This window comes from Centroberyx affinis, unplaced genomic scaffold (genome assembly GCF_046629955.1).
Source record: "Centroberyx affinis isolate AG114_WGS23_722 - 3 ecotype Tasmania unplaced genomic scaffold, CSIRO-AGI_Caff_v1 ptg000317l_1, whole genome shotgun sequence".
In the NCBI taxonomy this organism is placed as follows: domain Eukaryota; kingdom Metazoa; phylum Chordata; class Actinopteri; order Beryciformes; family Berycidae; genus Centroberyx; species Centroberyx affinis.
In genome coordinates this window covers 149,629-162,626 of record NW_027278993.1, presented here as the reverse complement: position 1 = coordinate 162,626, position 12,998 = coordinate 149,629, and the positions used below count along the sequence as shown (strand labels likewise).

General features: G+C 39.5%; 1 pseudogene; it reads left to right on the top strand.

Annotated features, from left to right (window-relative positions):
• The first annotated feature begins 4,580 nt into the window (after positions 1–4,580).
• On the top strand, positions 4,581–6,350 carry LOC139640957 (nuclear RNA export factor 1 pseudogene; annotated as a pseudogene).
• The last annotated feature ends 6,648 nt before the right edge of the window (positions 6,351–12,998 follow it).

Genomic DNA, 12,998 nt, shown 5'->3' with positions numbered 1-12,998 from the left:
CTGGGAAAAATACAAAATAACAATGACAATGCAGGCAGAACCATTGTAATTTCATAATTGAAATGTGGTTAGATTGATAGCCCCAAAAGAGAACAACAAATGAGAGCACTCAGGGGCACTGCTCGGCATGTGAAATAGGGGTTATGCCCAACTTACTTCCGCATTCTGTTAAAACGGATTTACTAGTTTCCGGTTCAGTTTCACTTTACCGAAAGCTTGTTGTTGTACCAGCTACGTGTGGATATGGTGGTGTTTTATTCACGGCGTCTTCGGAAGCTGCCAAAGATGAGCATTTCTGATGTACATCGTATGCAGGTTGACCTCCAAGACTCCCACGACCAAACTGGATAAAGTGTTTAAGCTGTACGCTTCTTCATACATGTGCGACGAGGGCAGCTGTGTACTAGCTAGCTGGCTAGTTATTTAGCTAGCTCACTGCTTAACACTGTTGTTAAGAGAATCTCACCCAGCAAGTGTCTGATTAATGATTGCTATATGTGTAGATGCCTATATAATCACGTTGTCGTTTTATTTTCACCAGTGTCAAACAGAGACAGGCTGACTGGTGAAATCGGTATCAGGGCAGCTGAGTAGGCTAATCAGGGATCATGACCAGGTCCCCCTGTGACAGCTGCCCTGGTACCGTATATAGTCTCGGCGGTCAAACTGCATATATAATGTACATTGGAAATGCTCATCTCTGGCAGCTCCCGAAGACACTGTGTATAAAACAACGCCATATCCACATGTAGCTGCTACAACAACAAGCTTTCGGAAAAACTGAACCAGAAACTAGTAGATCTGTTTTAACAGAATGCGGAAGTAAGTTGGGCATAACGCCTATTGATTCACCACTCCAAACCTTACAACTCCATCTGCTTTCATAAAATTAAAAGTAGTGCATTATCATCCAGAGAGGACAATTATAATAACATCAAAATGTATTTTTATTCCCAAATTATGAACCCAGTTTACATTTTATGAGCACCTCAGGAACATCCAGGCTCTTTTTGACTTCTCCAATGATGCCGTAACTGCCACATTGGGATCTGAAGCTGAAAAGCACATTGGCATGGAAAGAAATTATCTGGGGATGCCCGACATGTACAATAAAAATGTACAAGAACCAGCTTCTTGACTTCCTATAATATTTTATACCTCTCGGATGGATTAAAACGCCTTTGATTTTCCTCTGAATTATAGAGGCGCCTAACCACGTCCTGTACCATTCAAGATATGATTAAATTATAAAATCATAAGTCATAGCTATTCTATACACTGTTGTATAAAAAAATATTTACACTTGAGGCCATGTGTCCAGTGGTCAAATCATAGCCATGAGGTTACAATAGCAGTCTCTACCCTCTCTCTCTCTCTCTCTCACGGTCAAATCACTATAATATGGCCAGATCATATTCCATAAACGCCGTACGTGTTTTACAATTGTTAGTGTCACGTTTTACATGCCAGAGTAGCTGTAGATGGCCGATGCAAAACATACCTTAGCGTTCCCTTTTTAAATAAGCTTTATCTGATTAAATAATGTACGCTGAACTCCATTCAAATGGCTTCCTTTGTCGTTGTTAACAGTAGAAACAAATGCATGGCCAATTCACAACTCGACCCGAAAGATTTGCAGGAAAGAACATATTCTGTCAACTAATTAATTAATCTGCTTTAGTTGCTTGTAAATAGATTGATATTAACGTACAGATAAATTGACATTTAAATTTGGCGCGTTAATTTACAACAACATACCACGCCGCTATCAATGCATTATTACACATAAAAAGTTCCCTAGTCGACTTAAATCGTTTAAACAAATCATTAATCATTTAAAAAATATATATGGACAAGCAAGTTGGGGTTTAGTTCTGCATAAGCTTGGCTGGCCGTTACCGTTAAGCTAGCCTTTTAGTAGTAGGAGTTTGGCTAGCGCACCCAGCAACTAAATTAACGGATTTTTAAACGAAAGTTGATAAAGTAGCTGTACAAACAAGGTAACCTTGGTCTACTGACTTACCGGTGACTTGCCGCAACTTTCGGCGATCGATCGGGCTTGCTTCTGTGGCCTTCTCGGATGTTCTGTCCTGTTCTGCCTCCCCAGCAGGTGCTCCCTTCAAAACAGTCCCACCGTCTGCGTTGCACTGCTTCAGAATGGCGAATGACGCGGTGAAAAGGCCAATAGATCGACATTTTCAGTGGTTGCTTTTTCTGTGTTCTAATAATTTTTGTGAAATGTATATGGTGTAAATAATTTGACGTTACCTTTTCATGACTGTCAAACAACAGTAAGATCCTTAAAATGTTTTTCTTGAAGTCTCAAAATGCTAGCATGAATCCTCTCTTGAATGGAAGTTTGCATGGAGGTTTGCTAGCTTGTTAGCATTTTGTGACTTCCAGAAAATAAACATTTTAATAATGATGCAGGTCTTTGATAACCGTGAAAAGGTAACGACACGTTATTTACACCGTATACATGTCAGATAAATTATCAGAATACAGAAAAAGCAGCCACAGTAAATGTCGATGTTGTTGTACCGCACGTTGTGGGCGTGGCCTGTTTGAAACGTCACGGGGCCCGTTTCGAACACATTTTTGGGGGCTTGGCCGTGGATTGGCTACATTCCATTACAAATCCCGTCAATCTGCCGTACAATGTGTGTGGACATTTCTGGTTTCTGAAATTCCCAGGTATCTAAAGCTGGGGCATGGGAGTAAACTGACCTGGAAATGTCCGTATACCCACAATGGAATAATCTGGGAAGTATCTGGGACCTGAAATCCCTGGGTATCTTAAGTGGACAGGCGTGTGCTGGGAGCTGTTGACATGCTGAAGTACAATATTTCCGTTTACCTGTGATTTTTCACAGAAATGTGTATTTTCATCCATTGTTATATGTGAGTTATCTATATTATATCAAAAAAATATAAGAACATAACTTTATATATAGTCAGTTATAATATATATTTATTATATACAGTAGTATTATATATAATAATTATTATAATTAATAATAATAATCATAATTGTTATTGTTATTATTATTATTGTTGTTGTTTTCTATTTTTAACATATACATTTAGATTTTTGAAGTGGTCTTATGATCAAAATATAATAAAATGCTAATAAATTAATAATAATGATCATAATTTAAAAGGCAGAACGTTGTTGAAGACATTATGTTGATTCAACTACAGATCTTGTTAAATTTCAACGTTGATTTATAAGTATTTTGTTAACCTTACAACCATTTAGCATTAAACGTTGTTTCAACGTTGATTCAACGTTGAAACAACAACTGACATTATTTCAACCACATTTCAACGTTGAAGGTCGGTCACGTGCCAGCTGGGTACAGTAGCACTACTGCTAATGTGTTAACAGTAAATTACCGCAATTTTAAAAAATACAGTAAGTTACTGTAAAAGACATATAACGTCATGCACTATACCCATAATGCTATGCAAATTACAGTAACTAACTGTAAAGATGTTTTATGGTAGGTTTACTGGGCATTTTGTGGTATTTAACTGTAAAAAATACAGCAAAGGCTAACAGTGCATAACTGTTGTATTGCTTTCATAGTGCCACTAGTAATGCACTAGTAGTAAGGCTGGCTGCGTTCAGGACAGGACAACAGCACCACAGGTAGAATGCAAACGTCAACAGAGAACAATGCCCTTGTGCTATGAAAATAAATGAGAAGTTCATACAACATTCAACATTAATTTCTGTATGAAATGTATCACAGATCAGCAACCAAAAGAGATTCAAGCAATGTAGTTGTTTTATTAATTTGTTATGCAACCTGGAATAAGCTTGTTCAGAACATATGTTGGGAAAAGATATGGTCTCTTCCTAATATATATCTACTGGTTAACAAAGGTAAAGACATTTCTTTTAAGATCATTCATTGCTGTTATCCTGTCAAGTCATTTTAGAGACTGTCTTCCATTTGTTCTGAACTTGTGATCACACTCGGAGTCTGTGGCAAGGCATCTGTCCTCTTATACTGGACTCTATAATGGTTTTGTACTTTGCTTGAAGGATGTATTGTTTGAATTTATATATTACAGGAAAGAATTAGAAAATTAATATTTTGTGTGTAAAACCCTTTTTTGTACCTTTAAGCCATTAGAACATTATCTACCTCATGCAATAGAAAAGCTGTGAAAACTTTAAATTTGTGCTCCAAATTTAACATCTTAATGTAATGTTTACTGCACCATTTCCTTTTTGTATTTGTTTGTATCAAGCTTTGTTTGTAACCCCTGACATTGTATGTTTGTTACTTTTTGTCACTGTATTGTTACTGCATTTATGCCTTTGGGTATTTCTGTATCTGATATTGATTAGGCCTACAATAATAAAACAAGAAGTTACCAGCTGAATTGAAAGTAAACAACTCATTGTGATTACATCACAATCACCTTTATGTCTAAGGTTCAGTTTGTGGAATGCTGAAGTATCACACACATTGTCGCTTTCATGTATCGTAAAACAGACAATTTTGGCCTTATTGAATATTATTTTTCATCCAGGATTGTGTTTTTGAGCTAACGCTGTTCCAAGGAATATGGCGGACGGGCATGATGACAGAACCGACCCGCAGTTCCGCAGAGGCAGAGACTCCCACAGGGGTCGGTCGGACAGCGACGGGTCCAGGAACTTCGGGGGCCCCAGACCACGGTCCAGGCTTGGCAATGACGCTGATGTAGCTATGAGAGACGGATCCCAGGACAGCAGCTCCCAGCGCAGATTCAACCCCTATGGAAGGCCCAACCAGAGAGGAGATGGGCGGGTTGACAGAGACTGGCGAGGAGGCGGTTGGAGAGGAGGAGACCAAGGAGGTGGAGGAAACAGTGGACTAGGGGAAAGCAGATCAGGCTGGTACAAAGTAACGATACCACATGGTAGGAAATATGACAAGAACTGGTTATTGACAGCTCTCCAGAGCATCTGCTCAGTACCCTACACACCTGAACATTTTCATGTTGACAGTCGCCGGGCCCATTTTTATGTGGATGATGCCGCTGCTGCCACTGCTCTGCACAAATGTTCCCACAAGATCACAGACGCAGACGGTTATAAGGTGGCAGTATACGTCAACACCAGACCTCCTCCATCCTTCCTCCTCTCTGACCTGAAGCCTGAAAACCTGCCGCACCTGAAGCAATGCATGGCAAAGCGCTTCGACAGCTCCCAGCAAGCACTTGACCTGAACAGCATCCAAACAGACTCGGACCTGGCGTCCCAGAACATTGAAGTCATCCTGAATAGGGAGACGAGCGCGGAGGCTGTGTTCAAGATCATAGAAGAAAACATTCCAGAGCTGGTGCGCTTTAACCTGAGCAACAACCGTATTCACAAATTGGACAAACTGGCTGAATTGGTCACCAAGACCCCCAAACTGAAGACCCTCAACCTGTCCCACAATAGGCTGAGGTCGGACCGGGAGCTGGACAAGGTGAAAGGCCTGGAGCTGGTGGAGCTGTGGCTGGTGGGGAACCCGCTGTGTGACCTGTTCAAGGACCGGGCCTCCTACATCAGCGCTGTGCGGGAAAGGTTTCCCCGGGTTCTCAAACTGGATGGCCTAGACTTCCCCCCACCCACCGCTTTCCCCCCCTTCAAGGACAGCTGTTTTGCCTCCGATGAAGTCAAGGCTTTCATCCTTCACTTCTTGGAAAAATATTACAGCATCTATGACTCAGGGGACAGGCAGCCTCTTCTGGACGCCTACCATGATGGAGCTTCCTTCTCCCTCGTGACACAGAACCCCTCCAGGAGCGGTCTGGGAGAGTACCACAAAGACAGTCCAAACCTGAAGCAGATCAAAGACTCCACGCTGCTAAAACGCACGCGAGTAAATGTGGTGGCTTTCCTCAACGAGCTCCCCAAGACTCGGCATGACCCTGCCTCCTTCACTGTTGACGTGAAGACCTGCATGAATACACTGCTGTCATTCACGGTGAGTGGAATTTTCAAAGAAGTGGACGGTAAATTGCGGGAGTCCACTAAGGCCTTCTCTCGAGTCTTCGTCGCCGTCCCTGCCGAGAATTCTGGTCTGCGCATAGTGAACGACCAGCTTTCCGTCCGGATGGCCACAACAGAGGAGACCCGCCGAGCCTTTGCGGCCCCCGCCCCGCCACCGTCTTCCAGCCCGGGGCCCACCCTCACCGCACCGCAGCAGGAGATGCTCTCGGACTTCTCCCTGAAATCCGGCATGAACCTGGAGTGGTCCCAAAAGTGTCTACAGGACAACCAGTGGGATTTCAACAGAGCTGCACAAAGGTTCACCCTGTTGAAGACGGAAGGCACGATCCCTGATGTTGCATTCACAAAATGAATAAATAAATGATGCCTTCTGTGAAATAATAATCGTTTCAGTGAACTGTAATTTTATTTATATGGATTTTTTGTTTGATCCTTTTTCTTTCTTTGCCTTGTTTTATTAAAGCTGATGTAGACCAAAAAAACCAAACAAAAAACAAATCTCATGAAGCATTGTCGTTGCACCTACAAATAGCCCTTTAGAGGTCCCATATGGTGCCTCTTTGATTATAAAGGAGTTGGAGTTGGATCTAAACATTGCAAAAGTATCAAAACGCACAGCAGCCAGCTAAATCCACACAATCCATATTAGAAAACTGAGCCTCTAAACGAGCCGTTTGGACTTCCGTAACGTTGTGGCGTCACAAAGGCTCATTATCATTTTTGTAAGAAAATGTAATTATTTTCTGAAAATACAATTAGATCTTTTACATTGCTGTTGTTTGCTATATAATGATAACGCAACTGGAGGTCATACTTTACCTTTTTATTTACCAATACATCACTAGTGTTTAGTATTCTACCTTTCTCAACTTTCAGCTTATCAAATAAAGCAAGGGTTTTGTCCATCCACCACAAAGCAAGTTAACCATGCTTAGCAGACCGATGAGAATGACAACTGGGACAATAGAGAAGCATTTAAACATAGATCTATTGCATCTTGATGAATCCTTCACTCAAGAAATTCAAATATTTTTGATAAATAAGACCAGGCATGTGGCAGTATAAGTTCATGAAGAAAAGGTAATTTACAAAACAATGTAAGGCACTTAATTTTCCCTATCAAAAATAGAAAAAGTCTTCATATCATGTGTGTGTTACCCTGCATCAGTGGGTGAAAGGCTGCATTAACAGACTTAAATTGCAGATACTGCCAGCATATGCATGTCATCATCATCTTCAACCTTTTTCTTGGATGCTGTTGTTGCTATCTAGTGTCTTGTAAGCCCATATGGGCTGGGCACCATAAATGGTGCAGGACAATCAAATAAACACATCGATCAATCAATGTTGGACTGTTGTACTGTTATTGCACTCATCACTGCACTACCACTGTGCCGTCAGTGTTGACTACTTATATCAGTGGTTCTCAAAGTGGGGTCCGGGGACCCCCAGGGGTCCTCGAGGGGGTTCCAGGGGGTCCCCAGCAAAAAGGGGAATCATTAATTTTCACTATAATTCCATCCATAAGTAACACAATGACAGAATGTATGACTATTTTGGTCATGGGTTTCATACACTTTCTGTAATATAACATCTAAAAGCAAAAATCTTATCAGATGGGGGACCCTGGGACAAAATCTTATCAAATGGGGGTCCGTGGTCTAATTTGTGTCAGTTTGGGGGTCCTTGACGTGAAAAAGTTTGAGAACCACTGACTTATATTATATTACCACTTACCTACTGTGCAATACCATATATCACTTATCATTTAGAATGTATATTATTCATAATGCTCACGCCCCTGGTGTTGTATGTTATATTGTATATTGTATTATAAATTGTATTGTAGTGTACATTGTGTAATGTACAAATTGTATATATTGCGTATTTTGGTTCTTATATTTTGTACTGTATTGAGTAAAAACAGGACAATTACAGTTACTACATTTCAAAATATAACCTTTCATTGTCCCATACGAAAATGCTTATACAATTTCACTCATATTTCAAGTACACTCAGCAATCACTGACTGACCCAAGGGTGGAACTACATCACTAATGGGGGACAACATGTTTACTATTTGTTGTTTCCATACTAAATTTCTGAGGCATGTAAACATATCACTCATCATTTCAGATCATTTCTTTCTGTATTAGAAGTATATTTGTCACTGATTGACAAACTGCTTGACTTACTGTGTGTCTGATTGACTAAATAAATCAATGAATGTCTGTCTAACTGACTGGTTGTCTTGTTTGAAGTCACATTCATTGTCCTGTGACAGAACAACGCTTGCTTTTACAACCCAGATTTTACTTTATGGATTGTACACTCATCCAAAAAAAGAGCAACATGTCAGTTTAGCATACGGTTTGCATCGGCCGAGGTAGAATTACTTTACATCTGTTTTGCATCCTTTGAACCCCTCCAGAGACCACAGCAAACATTTTCTAAACCATCCATGGTTGATCTTACATGACCCAGCAGGTACAGTTTTCTTGTGCTGTTAACCTTCACTCATTGTTTCCTGTATTCTATTTGTGGTACTCAAACTCTCCATTTAAACCCATTTTAATATTTAGTAGGCTGAAAGCCCCTCTAGGCAGTGTAGGGGAAAAACGTAAAAAGTCCAGCAGTCAATATTACATGTATCTCGATTTTCACCCAGGTACAAACATATTTTCTGTTGACTGATAACACAAATTTCAAGGCAACCACACTCTCAGGTTTGTAGTCCGGATGAGAGCTGGTGAGTTCACGTCACAGTCAAGTCATGGCTTGTCATGGCAAGTCAATGTACCAGTAGTTAATGTTGTCAATGCAGTAAGAAGAGAATTTGCATGACATACACATCTTTGATTTCTCCATTCAATGTATTTAGACAAATCAAACAATATCTGTAAAGTCTGAGGTTGTTTGTTAGGGATGGGCCTGTGTGTGTAGGCTTGACGTTTACCATCAAGTTTGCATCAGTTTGCTCAATTTACATGTGGTTTACATCCTGGGGCACAGACTGCATGAGGACAATCACATGGTTTACCTTTTAGCTTTAAATAATTTAAATTTGTCTTTTGCCATATCTCTCCCAGATTCACACACACAGAGCCATTTTAAAAGTCCCCTTTTTTACTGCATGCTTGCTGATCTACTGCTGCACTTTGGCTCCATCTCCAAGAAGAATTGTTCAGAGAAATCAAGTATTCCTGTAGCTTTTCAACTGTCAAAACCTGAGAGGCGTCACTCTGAATAAGAGCGTCACTTAAATGCCTGAAGTGTGATGTCAAAGTCAAATCTGTTAACAATCTGTTAACAATCAGAGTGGGAAATTAACACTAGCCGGTAGCCAAATACTGGCAAGTTCTGGCTTTGGCTGGTTCATTCCTCTACCAGCCATTTAGGCTTGTAACCAACTGTAGTTTGGAGGTCATATTAAATTCTAAAAATCTAGTTGGCTGTTAAAAGTTAAAAGTGGCTATTGAATTTTAGGATACATCAGCCATTGTGACCAGTGGACATAAAAGTTAGTTTTGTACCCTGGTTACAATATTGTTACAGCTGAACGCTGACTTTGGGAGGGAGGTAACCAGTGATGTAGCGGTGAATAAAAAGATAAACTATTACCTCCAGTAGATGATCTTCATTATGCAAACAATCACCGATATAAACAGAAATCAATTAAGAACATGATTCATTTATTCTTCTTTCTCCTCAAAAGACCCCATCCTCATGTAACTTAAATGAGTTACATACTACTTACTATGATGTATATGATGAATTTACTTCATAAATGTTATTTTAGCCTAAAAAAGTGGGTAAACTATTCTGCAAATAAGAAGGTGGGTAAACCGAGTTTAGGTGGGTTTACACTCCACTACATCCCTGGAGGAAGGGAACAGTGGCTATTGGGAAGAGACCAGATGGCTTGTGATTCATGTTTAATGAGACAGTGGCGATTGTGTAATATTTTGCTTTTTAGTGGGATATTTAGATCTAGGCCTCATCTGTGTGAAAATTAAATCTGACACAATATTCCTGCAGCCCCATGCTGGGGATGGAGCGAGGCTTCAAGTCAAGCTTATTTGAATAGTCTTACAGTCTCAAAGGGAAGAGACCAGGTGACTGATGGTTGACAGGAGATGAGATGGTCAATACAATACACTCAAAACTTGCTATAAAAAGAGGATGTGAGCAGCACACCTGAGGTTACTGTAAAGGAGGCCTGGTTACTATGTTTTTCCCAATAATATTTTGCGATCAGCAGGAAAGATAAAGACAACAGAGGGAGAGTTTGACAATGACATCAGTCTCCAGTCCACTATATCCAGGTAAGACATATGTTTGAAAAAGTCTGGGCTTTAAGACAACCTTTATCTTGAGTAAAGCATAGGAAGAGTGCAGGCTATTCATTTTTGATAGAATGAATGCACTTGTGCAAATCTTAGTTTGTGTAGAATTGCATCCCTTTGCTCTTAATTGTTTTATATTGAAATGGTATGATAATTAAATATTTTTAACCCAACATAGAAAGTAGCCTAAGGGCAAGTTCTAAGCCTAAAACAATTATAATACACCAAGGCGCCCCTGAACATGTATTAAATTAACTGAAGCATGTACAGTAATTATAAAGGTCATCCACTTATTTCCCAGGTAAGAAAATATTTTTGTGGACTGAAGAAACTAGGTGTCAAGTCTTACCATCCAACAGTATGTAACATATGTTCAACAATTCGCCAACATCAACCCAATGGCCGCAATTATACATGGAGGCAACAAATACCATCTAAACCTGTGTCTTCAGATTAAAAGTAATGGATGGATGGATGAGGGTTACATAGCAAATCAAAGTGAGAAGTAATAATTATTTCAATTTAGGGCTGGGCGATTTCATCAATTAATTTGAATTTATGGTTTTAGGACGATGTGTAAAAATGAAAATCGAGTTTCACTTTAACCTGGGTAAATACGGCACGGAACCGCTCTCTGTCAATCAAGCACCACCGCTTCCCTGATTCCGCAGTTGATAACAACGGCAATATACTGTGTGTATATATATATATATATATATATTTATATATTATACTATTTATGTACACAAAACACAAAAAAACACACAAATATATATATACATATATATATATACAGTATATATATATATATACATACAGTATATATACGTATATATATATATATATACACAGTACTGTGCAAAAGTCTTAGGCACCCTAGATTTTTTATATACATTTCTTAGGAGTCTTAGATGTTTATTTGTTTTCTGCATTAGTGTGTCAGTAGACTGCTGTTTATTGTAAATTTTTGATATTCAGAAAATGTTCATTTCATTAGTTTTGAAAGCATCTTCACTTTATGGATTTCTTTGACATACGCCTAAGACTTTTGCACAGTACTGCATATATATATATATATATATATATATATATATATATATATATATATATACTGTAATGTATATATTATACTATTTATCTTAAATATATATTTTTTATGCTACATGTTCATTATTTCATAAACAATTTCTTCGATTTTTCTTTTCCTCAGTTATTAGAAGGACCATGCTGTTCATTCTGCTACTCTCAGGTCAGTGTGTTAGTGTGTGTGTGTGTGTGCGTAGTGTGGTGTGGTGGGGCGGGGGGGGTCAGTAAGTTATTAGCTACCTCTAACCATTTATTTACTAAACCAAACTTTTTACAGGATGTAATCATCTCCTTTTAAATATTAAGCAATGAGCATCAAGTAATCTACATACACCGTCATAATGCGTACTATGCTTAATGTGTCTTTGCTCACAGGACTCTGTTCAGGACTTCATGATCAGTACCACCTTGTTAATGAGAAAAAGACCTGGAATGAAGCCCAAAGCTACTGCAGAGAGAAGTTCACTGACCTGGCCACCATCGACGACATGGACGACATGAAGAGGCTGACTGATTCTGCAGGCAGAGGTTATGGGGGAATAGTCTGGATTGGCCTGTATGACAAACCTGACAGCTGGAGGTGGTCTCTGTCAGATAAGAGTATCTATGGAAAGGAAGACGCTGTGTTTAAAAACTGGCTCGGTAGTGAACCTAACAACAAGCATGGCAAACAGTTCTGTGGTGTTATGAAGCACAGTAAGTGGCTTGATCTGGGTTGCAAAGCTAATTACCCTTTTGTCTGCTTCCATGATGACACAAATACCCATGGTGAGTCCCCTAAATAGAACCTACAGTTTCTTATTTCAAGTAAAAACATTTTAAGTATGTTTCATACTTATTTTGAGTTCCCCTTCCGGCATCAATAAAATGTATTTAATTTCACTTATTTATACACATTTATATTATGCCATTTTCCTCTTTTTTTTCCTTTTTACATTTTTTCCTTGGAACTGCTTTCTTTGTTTTATCATATTTGTATGTGCACATAAACTAAACAAATACATGCATTATTTTAGGCTTGCCAACTGGTAGATATATCTATGTAAGCGAACCAAAGACCTGGACCGAAGCTCAGCGCTACTGCAGGCAGCACCACACAGACCTGGCCAGTGTTCGGAACCAGACTGAGAACCAGGAGATCCAGAAGGTGGTGCCAAGCAAAGCAGAGGTTTGGATCGGTCTGTTCAGAGACTCCTGGAGGTGGTGGTCAGGAGGGAACGACTCCTCATTCAGATACTGGATAAAGAAACAACCAGGAAATGAGCTTTCCGAAGAGAACTGCGCTGCCAGTGAGATTGGAATCGTGGCAAGTGGTCGGACAGGAGGTGTGAGGACAAATATGATTTCATTTGCTACAACCGTGAGTTATTCTCATCACTAATTAAAGTCACATTTATTATATGGCATTATATATATTTTTGAAAGTTGATCTTAGTAAAAATGTTAATAGTACCTATCTATCTATCTATCTATTCTGTGTTAAAGGTGCAGAGAAGAAGCATGTGTTCAAAATAAAGCTGACGTCAGCAGACTCCACAGTCGACCTGAATGACCCTGCTGTGATGGA